This window comes from Eschrichtius robustus, chromosome 2 (assembly GCF_028021215.1).
Source record: "Eschrichtius robustus isolate mEscRob2 chromosome 2, mEscRob2.pri, whole genome shotgun sequence".
NCBI lineage: Eukaryota > Metazoa > Chordata > Mammalia > Artiodactyla > Eschrichtiidae > Eschrichtius > Eschrichtius robustus.
Genome location: NC_090825.1, coordinates 83,464,460 through 83,470,740, shown reverse-complemented (window position 1 = coordinate 83,470,740; position 6,281 = coordinate 83,464,460).

The following is a 6,281-nucleotide window of genomic DNA, read 5'->3' as shown; positions in this document are numbered from 1 at the left end:
TATCCCCAAATATAAAACAGAAATATAAACTGTCTTCAACACAACTAGAAGACACCTGTAACCTCAACCACAATATATGAGAAAGGGATGACATATGTAGTCAAGGTCAAACAGGATGATGCCTGGAGAGGATGCTCACACTGCAGATCTCAAAGTCACTAGACCAAAAGACTCCAAAATAGATGGCATAATCGGAGGGGCAAAACCGATTCCTTGTCTGAAAAAATGGAAATGGGCTGAGTGCCAGCAGGAGGGAATTTTCTGAATACTACCTGGTACCACAGAGTAGCAGGAGAGGCAAAGCCAAAGAAGGAAATACAGACATGCCACGTACAATAAGCAATCTGTGGATGAGTCAGAAGGGAGGAAAGAGATTCCAAAGGTGAGTAGCTCTGCAGTTGCCAATCCTTGTTAGCAGGAGAGAACAAAAGGCTCAAAAAGCTCTCTCAGACCCACAATCCTGTCATAAGTAGCTACACTGTAACCCAGGAAGAACTATTAATCCAAAATGGTGCCCTAGGGACTTCCCTGGTGGTGCAGTGGTTGGGAATCGCCTGCCAATGTAGGAGACATGGGTTTGAGTCCTGATCTGGGAAGATCCCACATGCCGCAGAGCAACGAAGGCTGTGCGCCACAGCTACTGAGCCTGCACTCTACAGCCCGTGAGCCACACTACTGAGCCCACATACCACAACTACTGAAGCCCGCACGCCTAGAGCCCGTGCTCCACAGCAGGAGAGGCCACCAAAATGAGAGGCCCGCGCACCGCAATGAAGAGTAGCCCCCGCTCACCGCAACTAGAGAGGGCCCGCGTGCAGCAACGAAGACCCAACGCAGCCAAATAAATAAATAAATAAAACAAAATGGTGCCCTATCCACCATATGAATTTATACCAAATAGGTGAGCCAGAAAGAAACTTACCTCATTTAAAGAAGAGTAATAAATGAGAATGACCTCGCACAGTGCTAACATAAACACGCTTCAAGAAAAGGAGGAAAGGAACAGGAGAAACAACAGCAGATAAAACCATTCAACAGAGAAAATGAATTCGTTGAGCATACAAAATATGTGACCAAACATACCATCAAAATTCAAAAAATTTAAGGAAGTGAAAAGTTCATCCAGACATACAGGTGATCAGAAACCACCTGGCAAAACAACCAAAGGCAATGCAATATGAGCTAACAGAGTTCAGGAAAGAAAGAGAAAAAATAAAGACATCCTGGGCTTCCCTGGTGGCGCAGTGGTTGAGAATCTGCCTGCTAATGCAGGGGACACGGGTTCGAGCCCTGGTCTGGGAAGATCCCACATGCCACGGAGCAACTAGGCCCGTGAGCCACAACTACTGAGCCTGCGCGACTGGAGCCTGTGCTCCGCAACAAGAGAGGCCGCGATAGTGAGAGGCCTGCGCACTGCGATGAAGAGTGGCCCCCGCTTGCCGCAACTAGAGAAAGCCCTCGCACAGAAACGAAGACCCAACACAGCCAAAAATAAATAAATAAATAAATAAAATTAACTAAATTAAAAAAAAAAAAGAACTGTTAAGTAGGTAAACATTAAAAAAAAAAAAGACATCCCAGAAATAAGGTCACACCAGAAAGAATACAGAGGAAATAAGCTAAACTAAGAGAACAGGAAGAACCAAGGAAATCAACCAAAACTGTGAAGTAGAGAAAAGGTAGAAGTATACTAATTGGACATTGCTCATAGCAGGGAGTCAGTAGCACCTAAAAAATTAAATGTATAATACAAAATTATAGTTAAAAAGAAAACTATTACTGGAACCAAAGAAACTATAGCAAACATGGATAATATAATTGATAGTGTACAGTTTATATTGATTACTTATTCGTTATCCATCCCCCTACCTCTCCCTCCTATCGGAACCCTAATTCGTGTCATATATCCATCCTTTCTTCATACTGTCATGGGCTCTAGGGCACTGTTTCTTAACTGAAGGTGATTCTGCCCCTCCAGGGGACATCTGATCGTGTCTGGAGATGTTGACTCTCACAATTTCGGGGGCGATGCTACTGGCATTTAGGGTAGAGGCCAGGATGACGTGACTGGCTCCAGGCCAAAATCCTGTCTGTGATCTTTCAGACCTTATCGTAGGCAATTACAAAGGCTTTGCCTGACAGGATTCATGGGGAAAAGCTGCCCTTCCCACATACAGTCTTCCAAGGGAGTTATAATCAATAACCTCTGGGCCTGCATGCTCATATGCATATCTGCATTCCTAGCCCAGGCACCTCCATTCACAGGCCTCCTTATCAGGAGACCTTGGCTGAGACACATTTTCGATCTCTCCACTGAGACCTCCTTATGGGGCAGGCCTTGACCAAGACACTTTTCTCCACTATGACTCAGTTTTTTCACTCATAGCCTTTCCTCTAGTCCCCTTGGTTCATAAAATGGCAGGAACCTTTTATTCCAGGCTCCTCAGCAGTAAGACAATTTCCTCCACCTGTGCTACCTGTCACTTGATTGACCCTTGCTCAGTGCCATTCTATAGTGGGGGTTTGGAGCAGTGAGGAGCGGGCACTGATTTCCTACTTTCCTTTTTGGCCTCTCGCTTCTCACAGTAAGTGAATAAAGACTTGATTGTTACTTTCATTTTGGCTCACTGTCTTAACCCTTCCAGCCTGGTGCAGGGATACTGTTAAACATCCTACAATGCACATAACAGCCTCCCACAATGAATTAACTGGTCCAGAATACCAACACTGCTGAGGCTTTTGGGGAAATCTGACCCCATCACCAGCTCTAGGGCCAATAAGTTCATAGAATTCTCCTGGTGAATGTTATTCATCCAGAAAGTGGACAAATGACCAAATAAGTTAGCCCAATCACACTGAAGACAACGACTTACTATTCCATGGTTGAAGGAGAATTTTCCTCAATTTCTGTTGTGTTGGACGTGAACAAGGCAACATGAAGCCACTGGCAACCATCTTGTGAACATGACGGAAAACAACTTTGGGATAACGTTTATTCTATGCTAGAGGAAACAGGGAGAGAACCTGGGCCCTTGATGACATGACTGATAGAACTGTGGCTGAAGCTCACCATCTTTGGACCTTCAGAAATGTTTAACAGTGAATTTCCTTATGATTTTAAGTCAATTTCAATTGCAGTTTTTCCTACTTGCAATGAAAAGTATTCTTTTACAAAAAGATAAACTAAATAAGCAATAAAAACAGAAAACATAACTAAAAGCAAAGATATATTATATATAAATAAATACAATTAGACTATACTAATAAATGAAATAAGATACTAAAATAGAATCACAAAGCAAAACCCACTATATAGTAAATTAAAATAAAATACTTAAATAAATTGACACTATAAAAAATAAAAGGATGAATAAGGGTATATCAGGCAAATGCAAGCCAAAATAAAACAGGTCATAATCTTAATATCTGACATTTCAAAAGCATCCAATGAGGAAAAAAAAATATTGTTTTAATGGTAAAGGTAAAACCCATAATGGAAATTTAACAGTTGTGAATTCATATGCAACAGAAAACATAGCCACGTACTGTACAGAAAAAAGTAAAGTAAAAACCACAGATAATAAGAGGAGAACTTAACAGTAATCTGTAAGTGGAGAGTTTAACTTACCTCTCTCTCAAGTCATGACTAAGCATGTGGACCAAAGGAAAAGGCTATAGAAAATCTAAATAATATCTTTAATCAGGATATAATATATATATAGTATAAAACAATAAAGAGATTTTGTATAGTCCTCCATTCTCTGAAAATAGAGACTAGATCTTCCACAAAAATTGACCCATGTAAAGAAAACTTTACATGCCAATAGTTTGGTACCCAGGATTCCATACAAAGGGACAGCTGTTTCTACTTGGACTCCTTATCACAAGGGACTCCTTCAGAAGGAGTGTAAAAATTGTTCCCATGGGCAAGAATGCTGCTGTTTGTGGTAGCACCAGGTACAGAGAAAGAGAATTAGACAGAGGCTAGAGAGGGAACTGCTGGGCCGTCACAGAAGTGATCCCAACCTGACCAAGAATAGTATGGCTGCCTGCACTGTCCAGATAATAAGGCAAGGGTAAACTGACAGAAAACTAATGAATGCTCTATGTAAGACGAACTTTGATAAGCACACAAGTAAAGATTGAGAACTTTTTACCAAAGTATGAACACAAGACAAAAACGTAAAATCTTAGTTCAAACTGGCATGGAAATAAATAATAGTGGAAGTGTAGGGTAGATCAGAGTCAGCAGAACCTGGAGAAAAATCTAGGTGACCTTGATCAAAAAACTCTTCCTTTGTCTAAAGAGTTTTAACAAGAGAGTTCTTGAAGAACTATCATTTAACTTTTCTCTCATAATTGCCATCTATCACCCTCTTGCTCTAGGTATGTATATATTAAGCATACTGCCACATGTTCTCTGTTCATTTACTGTCTACCTTCTGCCTCCATTTCCTACTCAAAGGAAACATGATATAAAGTGTTCAGCATACTTTTCTCCATACCTCAAGATTGTACAACACCGCCAAAACATTTTCTAGTGGTTAAGAATGGACTACAAGAACTCATTAGAACCAGAGGAGCAGAACCTGCTGGCACTGGACTTCAAGGGCAAAAATTAGGTTTGAGTTCATATGCAGGGTTTTTAAGGGGAAAAGATTGAATAATGCATTATGAAGACTAACATGCCAGGATAACTGAACAGTACCTCAAGCTGGGCTTCCTCATCTCTTTGCTGGTTGGAGGATTAGCTATGAGAAGAAATATCTTCTAGTATTTAAAACAAACAAAAAACACACTTTACAGAGATAGAATCAAGTGAGAAACAGATGCTTCAGTCAAACTTCCATTGAATGGTGATAACTATAATTTCTTTTTGTTTGTTTTGGGAAATGAATCTAAGGTTCTTGCAAATAAAACTGTCCTGTCTACACAGCAGTTATTACCAAGTTTGGCGACTACAGTGAAATCATAGTTCTTGTATATCAATGGAAAAATGTGACTTGTACTGAACCTTCTAGTTAGTTCCTATTGCGATAACTATGGCCAATACTAAGAAACTTTGTCTAATATCTAAGATGAGCATTGTTTAATATTAAAATACTTTTCCTCATTCTACTTTGAAAGTTAAAAGTAAAGGGTCAAAGAAAAGAATAAAAAATAACTTGCCATTTAAGCCACCCTCTGATTCTAGAAATAAAATATTTTAATTCAGTTCCACTTAAAAAATAAAAGTAGTTTCTTTACTCTGACAATGAGCACATTAACCACATTTTCACATACAGAAAACTTAGGTACATTCAACTGTTTACAAGACATGTCTCCATATAATACATTTACATTCATGTGAAATATATGAACTTATAGAATTGTATATATTTGTGGCTTTTGCATCTGGTACCTTTTAAAATGAACACGTACTATGCTTATTTTCTAAAGTCAATTCATTATGATAATTTAAGGTTAGGAGAGTCTCTACTGAAGGATTTGAATAGCTGCATTCATACGAGAATTCAATAATTTTTCTAAACATAAGCCTCAAACTAAAGCTTTAGCAATTCAAGTTACCTAACTGGCAATGGATGCAATTCTTATCAGGATGTACTGTTTGGTTTACAGTTTAAGTCATTTCAAGTGGTTTATACAATAATTATTTGTGCATCAGGGGAAAGTAAGCACCAAGGATAATAAATATTTTTTCACATCATAGATGAAATCACAATGCAATAATCTCAATTTCCCTTCAAAATGTAATCAGTTGAAATGAGCATGTATTTCAAATGCTCAATCTTTAAGTTATCTTAGTGAGATCAAATGATATTCTAGAGATAAGAATGGAAATGGTAGAAATAGGTGCTATACATAATATCTACTAACAATGGAATTCAGATACTCTTCTTACATTGATTACCTCCATTCTGGAACTCAGTTTTTTAGATCTAAAAAGAACTCTGAAAATAACTAACATTTATAAACTTGTCAACTATATCTTAAAAAGAAACTCTAAAGATGTCTTTCTTGCCAATATATGAAGAAAAACATTGTCCTGATGAACAAAAGCACCTTATGGTAAGGAAATATATAAAGAAAATATTTTCTACAAATTAATATACAAATTTATGTGCATAAAGGTATAGTTATCCCAGCTGCATATGTAATATTTTAAATAATACACAATAAAAATTCAAAGCATAGATTGAAAAAATAACCCATATGCCAATACTCCAGTTATTAAATATTGCAGCATATATGTAATCATAACAAACAATTGGGGAAAAAAA